Genomic DNA, 17,086 nt, shown 5'->3' with positions numbered 1-17,086 from the left:
TACAACGGCATTGCATAAGCCAAAGCCTGCGCATGCACAGAGGGCTGGCAGGGTCTGGGGCCTTGGATCCCTTTAAGCAGCAGGTGCACTCTGAGGGCTGGGCTGAAAATTGTCCTCTCTGTCTGAGAAATTGGCACTGAGAGACATTCCTGCACATTGCTAACTCCGTGGTCAGCAACTAAATAAACATTTTTTCAGACCTTTAGTGCAAGCCATATTTGGAAGCGTGTTACAGTGAACATCCTGGAAATTCTAAGCCCTGGTGTTGCTCCAGGTACTTTTGAGATATTGTTTTCTGAGACTCAATGCCAACAAAATCAAGTAGTGCATATGCACATAAGCAAGCCTTTGTGTGCTGTAACCGAACTGCTGTTTTACCGATCTGGAATCTAATGAGGTGGCACTTTCACAAATACGCTTTTAGGCCTCTCCCTCCTCAGCCCATTCACTTCAGCAGCAGCCGAAAATCCATTAGCGTCAGATTGCCACACACATTCATTCACATTTGCTCATTTAATTTCTAAACTTTTACTGCTAGTAAAATACACCAAAGCATCAATTATTGTAGCACCGTGCAATGACTGTATTTCTGTAAAAAAAAATAAAATAAATAAATCTTGCTCATCAAGTGTTACCACCTTACCTTTGCTTAATCAAAGGGCTGGCTGCTGCGGTTTTCTTTAAATGGTGAGCAAGGCTGAAGCTTGTCACAGCCATTAATAAATGAGGGGAATGCAGCTTTAAGTTCATTTTCAATTCCCCTAAAAGACACCTCTGGGCTACCTCTCAGATGTGGTTTGTTTACACAGAAGTCCAGGGAATACAAAGGATTCCAAGAGACTATTTTTTATTTTTTTTTTGTACAGCAGATATTTGGTTGGATATACTTACTATCGTGCAGTCACATCTCCATTGTGAAAGAAACTTTCTTGTTTTTTGGTCATGTTGTGTATATATACCTTCTATCTATAGGTTTCCAACTTCCCCTTCCTAGTAACACAACTGTCATCGTATTTCATCTAAAAGGACAAGTACACATAATACATTAGACATCATGCACAAAAAAAAAAGGAGAAACATTTTTTCCAGCTTCCGTATGGCAAATCAGAAAGGCCTTTTGACAAGTTTGAAAGATATTTTGTCTTCAGACAGTAAGAAACATCTTCCAGGTCAAATTCATAGGTGCTGGATAAAATAACACAAGTTACACAGAGCTTTTAATTTGTAAGAAATTCCTTTTGCTTTCAAAACCACTGTTTTTCAAAGGGAACTTATTGCTCATCCTTCAGCATCCAAGTAAGCACCTTCTCCTGGCTAGATATTGTGCTACAGCTTGCTGAGCTTCAGTAGTTGCTTTATTAACTTAAAAAAAATAAAAAAATAAAATAAATAAAAAAGCAAAACCAACCAACAACAACAGAAAACAGATTTAGAATAATCATAGGTTTTCATCCAGAGGCCAAATTCTGTACAGGAAAGCAGAGGTTACATGGAGAAATACCAAGGAAAATGTGTGTGAATAGATGAGTGTTGTAGGCAGGAGATAAAACGTGCCTAGTGCTGGGCTGTGAAGTCCTGGCAAACACCAGCAGTGCCCTGCAGGGCCGGCAGATAGCGCTGCCCTCTCTGGATTCCCGCAGAGAGCCGGGAGGGGAGAGGCGCTTCCCTCTGGAGCAGGAGGCAAGGGCAGGAGCCTCTGTTCAGGGAGGTTTTTTCAGGCAATACAGACCTGAAGAGTTGGAGACACCGTGCCGCTGTTCCTGTGCTCTCCCATCATTCTGGCTGCACGCACTTGACATCTGATGGTGTTACTGTTCATTATTTATCTTGGAAAGTCCCTGTCACCGAGGAGGCGCTTCTGTCCTGAGATTTCATGACCGGGAGTTCCTCAGGGTCCCAGCTGGGGACTGATGAAAAGTCAGTGGAGAACAAATCTTTCATCAGGAGCCATGAGGTGTATGAAAAAAGGAGTCCCATAACCCTGTGATATGCCATTTCTGGCATGGATTCTTCTTAATATTCTACCAACAAACTGGTCCATACCGAACTACTTCATTGCTCTGAAAATTCCCTTTAATTTACCTCCAAATAGTGTGTGTGTGTCCATCGCTTACCCCTTTTCCCTGGTTACTGTGAGACTCTTCAGACATACATCAATTCTGTTAGGAAAACAAACAAACAAACAAACCAAACCAGCAGCACAAAGCTATGTTAAGGTTACACAGTAACTGCCAGGTAGAACGCAATACTTAATACTTCGTGTGCAGCTGCAAACATTGCACTTTCACCCCAAGGATCTGAAGTTTTGATTTAGGAGAAGCATAAAATCCCTGCAGCAGAGCAGCTCTCTGGTTGGTGTCTGTTTGGTGCCTGTCAAGTTCTAGAAGCATTTGCCCATAAAAGACGTACGTGATGCTTAATAAGGACTTCAGAATTAGATTTCTGTGACATGATAAAAGCAAGAGGGATGCAGAAAGCTCTCTGCAGACTGAACCTTGGGGCACAGTACCAATTCTGACCCACTCCACATGTTTGCCTTGCCTCTCCCTTGCTCCTCCCATTTCACCTCTGTCTCCCCAACAGGTACCCTTATTTCTGTCATCCTGCTCTGTCTGTGCCTTGCTGCCTCGTACACCATACCTGCAAGCCTCATCAACCCTTGTCCCCTCTCACTACTTGTCTGATGGGCATTTACTCTTTCCTCCATGGTGCCTCCAAAGATCAGGTGGATCACATTGAACAGAGAGGACACTACACAGAAATAGACCGTAACACATGCAGTAACCCATTACAGTGAGTCACTACTTTTTAACTAGAAGCTACAGACTATATAAAAACACTGGCTTTGGCTGTAATTAAAGCACCCGATGCTCTGAGGAGAATGAATCGGTAACTGCTGATATCACATACAGATATCCATGTGCTCCTGCCACACATCAGCCACTTCTTTAAAATAAATAAAGTGATGATAATAAAAAACAAACAACTGTGAAATCAGACAGGGTGGAAGGCAGAGTGAATAATGCAATTCCAAGAGCAGCCCTTGTACAGAACATAACAAAAGCACCCCTAGTTCTACATCCCGTGGACAGGAGAGCCAGCAACCTGAGTCATGTAATTGCCCGAAGGTCACAGAGGTTGCTTACTTCAAGGTAAGCTGAAACCAGGTCATCAGCTCAAGCCTGTGCTTTGGCAAGGACTAAAAATCAGTGCCACATGGAGGACGAAAGAAGTTCAAGAGTGCTCTTGGTCCTAAAGGTACCATAATTATCTGCCCACCCTCAATACTAAATGAACCCAAACCCAGCTCTTTGGATGGTACTCACTTTGGGAACAGGAACAGCTTCCTTCCAGCACTGGAGATGGGGATCTCAACTCCAGAACAACTGACACTGCTGAAGGGCTCTGCCTAACCACTCACACGTTCAGAAATACAGGATTTCAGCACAGTGCTTCCAGAAGGCCATTGTTATCAGTAACACTTCCTATTAAAATAAAAAGGTATTTGCTGTTACTTGTAATTGAGAGATAAGCTTGCTGGTCTGATGAGAATTAAATTTTGTCTGCAACTTCCGTAACATTTTCCTTGTTATTTTATACAATTGAATGATCAAAACAGGAAATTACTTGTACTGTAATGTCCTTTGTCTTTTTCTTTCATATTAGTATAGATTCAGCTTCAGAGCATTCTTGTCCAGATACAATCAGCCGATGATAACAGCAGATTGTGGATAAGGAGCCGTGCTGATTGCATCAGAGAGTGAACACTATACACATATATTTCATTTAAAGAGACAAATATATCCCTCTACATAAAAGCGAAGATGTCAGGAGCTATCAATATAGTCATAAAATCCCAGTAAGAATGAGGTGAAAGGCTACATATGTGACCCAGTAAGGAGTGGCGTGATCATTTCCATTCCAATGGCACGACACATGGCCTTCAGCCCCTAACAGTACACGAGTTACTAAATTCTGATCATTCATGTACCCAGGATGCTCACAGTACCTCTACAACAGCTAGTTAGTGCTTCCAGGGTAAACAGTCCTTGATTAAAAACAGTTTGGGAAGTACAGTTTTCATTCTAAAACCAAGACATTTTATATTCTCAAGCCTTTCTAGAGGCTTTTCTGTATAGGATCAGCAGAACAATAGCTGCGAGGCTGAGGGAAGCAGAGTTCTCTCAACCCTCATGCGTGGCAAGCAAAGGAAGATGATGGGATGTGCACTTTTTGTCAGAAGACTTCAAACAAAGCCATCTCAGGAGAGTTGTGGCTTTGTTTGTTTGTTTGTTTTTTTGATAAAACAAGTTTTATGCCAGCAATTTCATTACATTAAAAACCAAGCCGTGCACTAAGCAGCACAACCCCGACAGATGTTCCCAGTTGGCTGCACGCAACCGTCCTCCATTTGCCTGGATTATGTTCTCAGCTCCTGCGTGTAACTGTTCTCCCCACGCGGGGAGCTGGGGAGAAAGGTGCTCGGTGGGGCTTGGGCTGCTCGCTGCAGAGCAACTCCCAGCGCTTCGACATCGCTCCTTCCTCCTCCTACACACATCCTGATGTACGCCACACGAGGAATGACATCTCCTAACACAGGAGCTGTTTGTTCTATAAATAGTCTTTTTCTCACCAACCACAGACGTTACCACCCTTTCCCAGCATCTCAGAGCAACAGCACACAACTAGTATCAGACTAGTTGATTCTCTAAGAAATGACACCCAGCAACACAACATACAGAAGGCATAAGCATAAAGCTGCTTCTGAAGCAGAAATAAGAATTTTGCACAACCTCAGAAAAGCAGGAAGCTTATTTCAATTTATGAGGAAATGTGTTTTCTCATAGATATCACAGTAGACTCATTCATTCTCTGAAAGCAAGAAATAAAGCTGCATTTTTAGAGGAACCAAAACCTAAAATAATTAAACAAAAATCACAGCAAAGTATTAACAAGTATCTCAAACACAGCAGCGTATTTGAGTTGATTCAAAATACCACAATTGCTCCTAATCTGTAGCAGAATATTAAGCAGGGTATTTTTCCTCTCAATTACTGTAGGGGCCATAAAAGCAGAATTTGAAAGATCAGACAGACACATAGGGTCAATTCTGCACACAAGCATATGCAAAATGCATTCAGGTTTTGAATATTCCTCCGGTGTCACCTCCTTCTGCTTTCAGTAGGTACTGGGTATCCATCCATAAACTGATGCAGCCCTTTGACACCTGAGCCCACATGGTACCAGGTCCTCCCACCCAGGAGGCAGAGTGGAGGCAGAGGTAGATCGAGGTGAACAGATTTGCTCAAGGCCACAGATTAAATCTGGCCTTAAGGTGAGGGCCCTTAGCTTCCTGTTTCCTGCTTTAATGACCAGGTGACGCAGCCTCACCCCACCACTGACCCCCATACCTTCATGGCTGGCCCATGATCACACATGGGCTCATTTGGCAATATCAGTCTTTCTCCTGCCCTTATGCAGCTTGCTCAGCAAAAGCTTCTCACCTGATTTCCCTTTCTAGGCAGAGCTTTGCAGTCCCTTCTTTTCCCCACATTGTGTTATGCTGTTGGAACATACGGGTGCCAACGTGCAAGCAGGAAGCACTTCAGGACTTCAAAGTACCAAAAGCTTTTGCTGCTGCTGATAGCAGCATCCTCTTACCCTAAATAATTTCACAAGCTGCTGCAGCAGTGCAGCACAAGGTCCTCTTCCTGTACAATTCTGCTATAGGGGAAGAACTGAAACACCACACAAGGCAGGCACACAGTAGGACAGTGGACAAAAATCTTCTCTTTTGACAGAAAAGGTCAACAACATCAGCAGACCCCATTACCTGTGTCCAGCTGTGCATGTGAAGTATGGTAAGGAGAATGGTAACCTCACAGGACCTCGTTCCAATCCTTTAGGAAGCATCATTCCAACTACAGCCCTTTCAGTTACTTTAAGATACTGACACTTTCTAAATCCTGCACAAACCAGAAAGGTTTCTTTATTCTTCTCTGGGGAAAGAGGGCTCCATTGTTGTAGCTGTTGTACAAACAACAGATGCAAAGCCAGGTGCTATAGCTCCAGTACAAGGCAAGAGACGACTGCTTACTGCAGAATGGAGGAGCAAAAGGAACAGTCAGGCCAATAAATCAGGACTGAACCAAATCTTATCATTTAAACTTCAGAGTCCTTGACTGACTGCAATAATCCAATAACAAAACCAACCTTCCTCTTGGTGTTATCTCAGAACAAAATGTTTCATTTGTCCCTCTTGTTCCCATACTTTTCTTCCCTGGGGCATTAAGGCATTTGCATTAATGATTTGCATGTCATTACTTTTGCAAATAGCTACAGTCCTCTATAAACGGATTCTATGTTCTACTAATTTTCTGTTTTCCAGTGAAAACACTCATCAGCCAGCCTGATAGACACACCATGCATCACACAAAACAAGCACGAAACTGAGCAAACCTGAACACGAGCCTGGGAACCCATGGCACAATTCCAAAGGCAGGCTTAGATTGATAAGGAAGATCTAATGCAGTTAGGAATGCTTCCAGCAGCGTATAGATTTTCCTGCATGTTATTTTATCCTCAAAGCCAAAATGCTGTCTTGGAAGGTTGAAATCTTCTGGCTACACCTGGAAAATACAACACAAATACCCTGCTGTGAGAAGGCTATCTCTGAGACTCGTTCTAGTTTTGATAATGACATTGTCACCCAAAGGGATGCACTCATGCTAACAGCAGCAGCATTTCCTATTCACGTGGAAGCACTATCACAGAAGATATGAAAACCCACAGTGTATTTCACAGAACCCACACAAACAGCTCCCAGACAGCAACCCTCTCCGGCCCAGTCTACTGGAACAGAACTCAGGCTTAGCAATGGGAAGTTCGACCTGCCCTTTACTGGAGCAGCCAGAACAGCTGATCAGCACGAGTGTGTCAGTTGCTTGTTCTTTTCAGCTGTTTTGAAATATATATTTTTTAATTGTAAAATTAATTTAAAAAATATGATTCTTATACATGCCCCAAAAATAAAAATTCACAATTTGAAAAACATCAGTCCATTCCACCAATTACTATTTAATGGGGTGTCTCTACATTCCTGCACACCAAACTCCAAATTCCTTTCAGCTCAAAATGTAATAAAATTATACTCTCATCAGTGCTGACACGCTGAGCAGCAGCAGGGTGAGGATGTCAGAGAGGAAAACAAGAAGAGAGAACAGAACATCACTAAAGCAGGTTGTTGGAGAAGAGAACACAATTACTGGATCATGAAAACTGGCTGGATGCATTAAATAGCAGACCCCAATACTCACTCAAGGAATCTCAGGAAAGGAGATGTTTTGCCACCTGTGTCCTGCTCTAATGAGGCCAACCCAGTCTTGGTTTCGACTGGAATTTCCTTCTGCAACCAGAACAAAAACTTCCCAGCCCTTGCCTGAAGCAGTCTAGAGCACAGTTCACGTGTGATAGAGGTTCTTTCTTTTTTTTTTTTTTTTTGGCTCAGTTCTCGGAAGCAGGAAGGAAGCAGCAGGCCCACAATCCTTACTCCCATTACCAGCCTGCTGCACCCACCTCTCTCACGTGGCTTTTAACACTTTCCATCAGGAGGCTGGCAGGCTGCAGGAAGGTCTCACAGTCCTGATAAGCACAGAGATAAAGAAGATAAAGACAGCAGAAAACTATCAGTTAGGACTTCAAGTGTATAACCTACATGTGCTCTGGCTCATTGTTTAGCTCTTTATATACCCTCAATTCTGCAGGGTAGTAATTTCCTTTTTCTTCCAGCAAATTCTCAGTGGCATCCTGATACCCCCTGACCCCATCATTTAATTCTTTTTGCCTCCAAAGTTCTTCCAAGCCACTCTTACCATCCCTGCTTTGCCACTTGGTTTTCCCCTTCCTCAAAGCAGTGCTCCCTCCCACTACTTGCAGGCAGGTTTTTTCCATGCCCTAAACTTTCCACATCCCGAGCCTTCGGGGCCCAACAACCTGCTCAAGCCACCATTTGGGGCAGACTGAGGCACGTTCTTTGGGAGCGGCAGGAGACAAATTCAGTCTGTGGGAACTAAATATGTAGACACCACAAAATTGCTGGCACTCTGACAGCGACCAGGCTACGCAGCAAATATCCACAGGTTCACAGGAGATTTCGGTATGGTGGCAGAGTATTTGTAGGGTAATAAATGCCTCAGAACGGGGCTGGGCTTCTGGGAGCAAGGGAAGCACAGACGCTGAGTGGCACAGGTCAAAGAATCGGGCAAGGAGCTAGAAAATTGCAAGGCAGCGTGAAGGTTTGGGACATGCTCCAAGGCAGCGTCCTGACGTGCCCCGTGTTACAGAAATCCCTCCTGGAATCAATGCCCAAATCTCCCAACCTCGCACTCTGCAGGATATAGCCTCAGAAAAAATAGGGCATGCAGTTGAAGAGGGAATCAGCAACAGAGCACTGAATAAAGACTTGGAAAAAAATAAAACCGACCACAGCCTGGAGCAGTCTGAACACAGCTCAGGTGCTGGGAGCCCTGACAAGCCTCAGAGAAGGAGTTACGCCATTCGGGCTTTTCAGACATACACAAACCAGGAGGCTGAGCTTTGCCGTTTATCGATGTATAATGCAAGAACAGAAAGTAGGTCAGCACGAATATCTCAAAAATGAAGAGAACTACCTGCCAGTCCCTTCCTCGGGGGCGGGCTTGATGCATCTGGGCACCAGCAGAGAGGAGTTTTAGAGTGAAAAAACAGAGCAACTGCTCGAGCCCGAGGCTGTAATGGACTCCCCCAGACTAGGTCAAGTAGCAGTGCAAGTAAGCGAGCGCTCAGGGAAGAAGAGGAGGATGTTCACGCCTAGGTTCCTGGGGGCCCCAGGCAGAGGCACGCTGCCAGCTCTGGGTGCTCTTACTGCCTCAAAAAGTCAACCCAACGTACAGCAAAGCGGTGATCACACCATCAGATTCAGCACAGGCACACACAGCTTTAAGCTATTCTTCCTGAGCGTCCTACATAACAAACCCAAACAAATTAAGGAATGAGTAATGAAGAGGTAGGAGGTGGCAAGGCTTGTTTTGGTTCAGGAAAGGATTCCCATCCCTTGCTTGGAATCTAAATTAGATTCAATTTAGATTAGAGTGGGGCAAGGCCAAATCCCCTTGATGAATGAGTTGCTGCAGTAGATCACTTGTATTTTGTAGCCATTTTTCAATGCATTTATTTTTTGTCTCCTGCTTCTACTTTTGTTTCTGATGTTATCAGCTTCGTGCCATGCCGTCCCCTGTTCCTCTAGGTTATGGTAGCCCTTACGATCTCTCTCAGTAAGGGAAGAACTAATTTGTCGTCTAGTGAAGAGAGAACGTGTGCTTGGGCTGATAAGTGGATTATCTCCATAAACATGCTTTATAATGCAACGATACCACACGCTCACAAAGCCAAAGGAATTAATCACAGCTAGTGATGTGCCATCCCAAGGTAAAAGCTCCCTCTCCTGCCTAATGTGCTAATATTGCAGCCAGGTTTTGTTCTGAAGGGAAGAAAAACAGGAGAAATGCACAAAAGAAAATGCATATTCACGCTTACCATGACTCTACAGAAGGCTCTGCTCACCTACTGGACTTTGTAAGGTCACAGCAGGAGGCAGCCGTATGCCCAGGCCAGATGTCCAATTGCAAGCAACACGTTTCACACAGACAGCACTTCTCCAGTTTTGAAAATCAAACCACATGATGGGCAGCTTTGAAGATTCGGAACTTACCTTTAGATTGTAAATAACTGCTGACAGAGCGGTGTATATTGCACTGCATGAACAGAACAATTTACAAAGCGAAAACTCCAGCTAAAAAGTAGGCAAGTAACATAAGTAACAGTAAGCAAGAAACATAAAAAGAGAAACTACATCAGGAAACGCAGCACTGAGGACACCACAAGCTAATGCAAAAAAAAATGAACAAAGGAACTTTAATGTGCACATTTGAGGGAACCAGGGGAATGCTTTACACCAACAGCACAGGAACAGTGCTGGCTGCAGAAGCAGAGTCCATCTACCCCCAACAACTCAGGAATGTCGAGGCATTATCTGGTTGGCTTGCTGCAGTAAGGGCTTGTAATTTTGTTCTGGTGCTCTCCATCTCAAAGATTACTGTGTGAGGTATCAATGGCATCAGCTGAAACGGTCAGTCCCTACTATCCCCCTCTCAGGAGAAATCAAGAAAGCACAGCTACATGTACTTAAAATGGGTACTCTGCTCCTCACTAGACTGAAACTCTTCAGTCTCTGAAACTCTTTAGTCATCTCCATAAGGAAACCAAGCATAAGCAAATCAGACACTGACCCAGAACAGCAAACCCAGTAGACATTTATATGCTCAAGAAGGCCACCTTCTTAAACAGGAAAGAGATTCATTTATTTCAGACTTGTCAAGAACTGATTTACAACTTGCTCTTGCCTGGTAATAGGGTTTGTGTAAACCAAAACCAAAGGCCATCACTGACACTTCCTGCAGGAGGTTGGGAGTGCTGAAAGCCATCTGTGTGCACTGCACATGGCCCAGCTCCTGGGAATTGGGCTCATTCACCTAGAAACCCTGGACACATGCCTGGCTTTCCTCTCACATTGAACATTTCAGCAGTGCCGCTCCATCAGCCAAATGATTTGGCTTGCGGAATTTTTTACGGGCAAAAAATACATCCAGATATTTCATAGAATAAATTATTGCCAGCTGCCAAACTAGATGTTTTATACTAAATTCGAGCTCTATCGCAAGAGACACAATCGTACAGGCAGTTACCACAAAAGCATGAAAGAGCTGGTAACAACCAGGGATGTGTCCAAAGGCAAATGGGAAACGGTACTGACCAACAGCATGTAGGAAACAGAACTGGAATGCTCTTCAAAGTCAATGTGCTACTTGAAGCCACCATGAGGGATAAACGCACCTTGGTTTCATGGAGTCTGTGGAGCAAGACAAAAACTTAAAGGTAATTCAGAGCAGGAGACTGAATCCAGTTGGTGAAACCTCTGCTTAGAGGGCCAGCCAGTCGTGGGTAGGCTTTAATTGCGTGGTTAAGCACCTAAGGTGACTTTGGAGGAAAGAGCATAAGTCAGCATGGGGATGATACAGCCTTGTGATGTGGCCCCAGTTTCCCCTGTTGGATCAAAATTAGACTGCTGTATTTCATTGGTCCAACTCCTTATGCAAGTATCCTCATTTTTGTCTCTTTCTTAGAGAACCCAATTTCACAATGGGCAGCTGCAAAACCACCAAGCTTTCCTTTTTTTGTACTTATCTTTTGCTTAAACATGCTACCTCTTGCAGAAATCAGTCCATTAATCATTCTGGTGAGAAGAAATCACAGAATTGCTTTTCAGAGTACAAAACAGTTCCCACAGGAGTGGTAATTTATTACAACTGGTTTCCTTACGATGCTATTTTCCCTTTCTCAACTTTTGTGGACCTCACAAAACTGTTTCGCTCTTGGATTTTAGTCTTTTCTTTTCCTACTAGTATAACATATAATTTATCCTTTCTGATGTTTAGTTTTATGTGCATTTTGTGACAAAAAGACACTCATTTTGCAGCATCACTTCAGCAGCTGAATAATACACTCCAGGATGATACTGCAAGACAGTAATATTTGAATGCAATGCTGATTTTCTGCGATAACCCAATAGAGATGGTTATTGTCCCAAGCAGCTTTCTTGAATGGATGCTTTAAATCTTCTGAAATTATTAATCCTAAAATACGTTATGTTAAAGAGTAATCTAATTTCCAGTGATGCAGTAGCATAAATTTCTATATGCTCTGATTACAAAACCTCCTTTTTCCAGATAGTGGAAATTTTCAAGGTCCTGAAATAGCTATAAAGGAGGTATTATTACGTGCATGTGAACTATCAAAGTATCAGGCTTCGCTTCCATGGAAGAAAATACTAACTCATGCATTTTAATTTTCCATGATTACATTTTTCTTAGGAGACACATTTTGGAAGTTTTCTAGTCATTCCTAATGCATTATCTGTCTATAATGTCTTGGCTGCCCAAATTGCACCACAGTTTAAAACAATTACAAAGATCAAGTTTACTACTGCCAGCTAAAAAGCAGGTGGATAGTGTCCAACAAAACCCCAAATCAGTAACTAAGTTCTGCACGTTTCCAAATTTAAATTCTCATCGGCATCAAGGATGCAAAGTTCTCAAGTAAAATGATCATTATGGCACCAAGCACCGTAAATCTCATCATAAAGCAGCTCTCACATTAAGCAAACCAGAGCATGGCTGTTTCCATGGCTTTTAAGGCACCTCCTGGAATCACGATCCCAAAATGCTGCACGTTCCTCTACTACCAGCTCTCTACACTCAGATGGTTTCACAGCTCATCTGCACCCTCGAAAAGGAATAAAACTGTCCAGTCAGAACCAAACTGAATAATAATTAAAAAAGCTGATTGACTCCATCTTTTATTATAATCCATATCAACTGCCTAAGTGCCTGATTAGCTGAGAGGGCCAGCTATACAGACGGTCTGGAAGCCAACCTATTTATCATTTGCATTTAAGCAATTCTTTCATATTTGCAAAGTGCTACGCAAATACCAATTACCGCTGTGATGCAGCAGAGCTTATTATCACAAGCACAGTGCTGACGTGGCTGTGCTGCTTCCAGCTCTGGAGCTGCCTCATTTGCCAGCAGCCCCAGCCCTGCCTGCCTCCTGTTGCAGGGTATGGTTACGCTTCCACATCCATCTCCATCACGTCGCCCTGGAGAAGCGCCAGGAAGCGGCAGGCACAGTACAGCGAGGTACACGACACATCACAACGCATCAGGACTGACTTCTGAAGCAGGAAGCTGGGTTTGAACACTTCACCTGTGAGCTGCAGGTACCTGCAGACAGGCTGCACAGCAGTGCAGAAGGTGTGATACAGCTCATTTGACAGGATGCTGTAACTACCCCTGCTTTGCCCGTCTCCTCACAGGCTAACCGAGATCATCAGCAGGTGTTGCAGGGCACAGTCCTTCACTACGGCATCTCCTAGAGCTTTGCTGGCTTTGGAGTCATCCCTCCTATGAGCAGAGAAAGATGCGGAGCCCTTGGTGCTTCTCCCAGGACAGACCCGACCTCCCCAGCCCTGGGAGCCACCTGGGGCAGACTCACTACCAAGATGCCCCAGTTTGCTTTCCCTCTCATTAAAAGCAGAGATCTTGTTGAGACATTTCAGCTTTTTTTGCATGTTTTTATTAGCATTAAGCTTATCTGCATGTAGCTCACAACAGACCTCAGCTCCTACCTGCTTGCTTGTAAAACTTTGCGTACTGAGCGTGGTTCGGGTGACCTGGGCAGCTTTTCCTTCCTAGTTAGCTTGTTCACAAATCCTCTCAGTCACCCCAGGTGCACTGAAAATAATTGACTCTTGAAGCAAAACTTGATAGGACATGCAAGAGCCACTCTTGGTAAAAATCACTATTAGCAGCAAATCTTTCCATGGCAAATTGATGTGACAGGCTGCAGCTCACTTGCTAGCACAATGTGTTAGAAGGAAGCCCAAGGACCACCCGTGCCAACACCTGTGACTAATTCGTACATGCCCAGACACAAAAGCCAAATCCTAACGGAGTGCACACTTGGAAAATACTTGTTTCATTATTTAAAACGTCACCTGCCCTCATCGATATGCGTTTATTCCTATGGACAGGATTCATCTCCACTAAAAGCTAGGTATTTCATCTGAATTATTCTTCCAGGCTCCTCCTCTCTGCAGGCAGAGAATAGCACGCCTCTACAGAGTAATCATTATCTCATATATGCTTAACACAAATGAAATGAATCGCTGTCTGGAGGTGCTTCCTTCTTCCCTTTGGCTACACAGACAATCCGAGTGACTACTGTAGCCTCGGCGTTAAATTAGATGAGCTGTATCTCGTCCTAAGCAATTTTATAGTAGGAGATCCTATTAAGTTTTGCAGCTGTCAAGCAAATTACATGGTGAAGGGGCACAAATCAGGCAAGCAGAAAGCTCGGGTCTCTTTGTTCCCCGGGACCTTACTGCTGCTATTGATTTTCCTAGGAGAGCTCTTGGGTTGTGGCACAGCCTGATGTCCCTAACAAACCACTCTGCACCACTCCACAAACAGAACGGGTGAAAACACCAAACGGGGGCTGTGACATCGTGAGCAAGTCACCACAGTGCCAGAAGAGCACTCCAGGTTTCCTGGTTGATTTATTGCAACGCCGTGACTCAGTTTCTCCATCTACAGAGTAGAGATGATGCTCCTGGCCGCCTTTGTCAAACATTATTAGATTTATTGGTGCAAAAACAATCCTAGCACAGAGTGGACACAGGTGACTCACTGCTGAGGGGTATTTGTCAACCTTTAAGAAGTCCCTGCAACCTTCAGGGGCCTTCCTCAAGCAGAGCACAGTAAATAATAACATACCTCAGACAACTTACCAAAGGAGATCTACGGGGGAAAAAATCAAACTCAGGTAGCATCTTCTATTGAAGATAACATTTTGAAGCTCTTAAATATAAATGCTTCACCAAAACAAGACTACAGAACACTTCAGTAGATGTTACATCAAACAACACCGTGCAGTCTTTGTGAAGTGTCTTTACAAAATGCTAACCATGCTGTCCTGAGTGACTTCCAAAAACAAAAGGACCACGAGGAGAAGGAAATTCAAAAACAATGTGAACATCGTGTCTATGCTTCCATGCCATCAGGCCTAGAATCCCATCTTCTTTCTCTCCCAACAGTGACTAATACTTCACAAACTCCTAAGGGCTGCACAGAATGGAAACAAGTTTTATATAGAAACTACTGGTGACAGAGTACAAAGCCAGAGACTGTATTACTTCAGCAAATATTACCTAGTCATTATTTCTAATCAGAGCATCTATTGTCAGCCTATTTCCTAATTAATTTAGAATCACAGAATGAATGAAAAATGCCGTCAGACAAAGCCCTGTGCCTGTGTTACTAATAAAGATAGCACTATGTCAGGAAGCAGAAAGTAGCAGCTGTGGTTCCAATTCCAAACAACATTCACACGTGAACCTATTTTAAATATCCTGAACACAGCATTCACTGAATGAGGGCCTAAGTCACTTTATATAAAAACCAGCTAGTCACTGAACGTGGCTGCCTTAATTCCCTGCTGGCTTCCCTGAGCCACACGGCCCCAGGAACACATCCCCAGTCCTGTACCTTTCTGGATTTCCTACTGAACTGACTTTACAGCGATTTGCATCGAATGAGCGGTTGGACTGGTTCTCGGCAGCAGCCAAGCACCATCCAGTGTAAATCACAGTCAAGGGCATTTTCCCAAGAGGGAAGTAGGTGAAAGGTCCGGCTCCGTTTTCTGACAGCACCAGCTGTCCCAGGACCGAGGGCGCGAGGTGAAACTGCCCACGCACGGGGACGCGCTCGGCGCTGCTGGGAGGGAGGCGATGGCAGTGGCACAGGCAGCGGCAGAGAGCCTCGCTCGTGCTGCTTTCATGGAAAACTCCAAGGAGAGCACGGCCACCTTCCTCTCTCCATGCCCATTCCTCCCTCTGATGCCACCAGCATACCTGTACCAATCTGCAGCACGCAAAGCTCCGGACGGAGCTAAGTGGCAAGGGAGTTTTTTCATCGTGACTTTTTGCCTCGTGGCAGAAGCACAAGTAACGTAGGAGAGCAGCGTATAACCAAAAGGGGCTGCCAGAAAGCTGGGCTTTCACAAACCACTGAGAAACAGCTCTGGGAATTTCTTACTCTCACCAAGCTCCTTTGTCATGCTACGACACCGACACCGGCACTTTCTTTAGCTCCGCACTTTACCTTTCAGATTGCTCACTGCCGACCTGACCTGCGGTGTCTCAGAGCACCTGGTGACTGATCCTACACGTGCAGAGCCCGGTGCAGGACCAAGGCAGAGACACCGGTGGGGAAGGCACGGAGACTGGGCCAAGCCCCTTCACATGCCTTTGACAAATATGAAAACAAGTTTTTCTTGATCCTAAGTATTTTCAGTCCGAGGCCAAGTGCAAGGTCTGCAGGGGTTAAGATTTCGCACTGCTCTGGGTTGCACATAAGCCCATGTGATTTGCAAATTCCACAGGCAAAATGCTGTTTTCAACTTCGTATCACAGCTCAAACATCTCCGTTGTGTAACACCCTGAACTATTTCAAGACCATTTTCTCTCACCCTGTAAGCCTTCTCTGAATTTTGCTGCAGCACACAGACATAGCCATTATTGCTAAAGAACAGAGTTTTACAAGGAAATACAAATGAAAAATTAAATGCATACAAATTCTCAACTGAGTAGAGGAAGCTCTTCCTCCTTACCCACCTTTTAAAGTGTAAAAGGAAAGAGGGAGACACAACATTCTCCATTAAATGCTTCAGTAGATTCCTACCTTATCTGCTGGTGCAGCTCTCTACAATCTACAGAAATTAAAAAACAGTTTAAAATAGTCATCTTAAAACATGGTTCACTCTTATCTTCCACTAAGCTGCTGAAGCCTCCAATTTTCCATGTCCATTTCAACTATTGGCAATTTCAACTTTGCTTCCTTCCTGCAGATCTGCTAGCACAGTTCCTGATGGGAATACCAAACACCGAGGTCAATCTGCATCAGAGCACTGGTCGCCGGCTGTCAGGTCTTGTAAACCATGAGCCATCACTTCGTCAGTCTCAGCCTTCGGCTTTGCAAGCTGTGACTAAAGATCCTGACTTGCTCTGCTAGCAGCTGTTGCAAGCTGTGAGGCAGCATCTTGGCATTCTCAGCTGAAACACTCACCACTTCTGTGCTCGCAAACTGTCATTTTCTGTTAGCAGAACTCCTGGGTGACGTGACATCAATGTAAGGACATCACAGCATTAAAAAAAAAAAAAAAGAAAAGAAAAGAAGATCATCTGTCGGAGCAACCCACATTCAACCAACTGACTCATTTTTAATCACTTTCCAATAGAGGTCATCCAGACAGTAAACAGCTGGCTGTGGCACCTTAGCAGCCTTACAGTGAGAATTATCTCGCTAGTCAACATCTAAGCCTGCTGTATCGGCTGTCAATTACCGTACAGTCACGTTAGTCCAATGACCCGCTTTTT

Source organism: Anas acuta, chromosome 23 (assembly GCF_963932015.1).
Source record: "Anas acuta chromosome 23, bAnaAcu1.1, whole genome shotgun sequence".
Taxonomy (NCBI): domain Eukaryota; kingdom Metazoa; phylum Chordata; class Aves; order Anseriformes; family Anatidae; genus Anas; species Anas acuta.
This window is presented reverse-complemented; position numbering follows the sequence as displayed.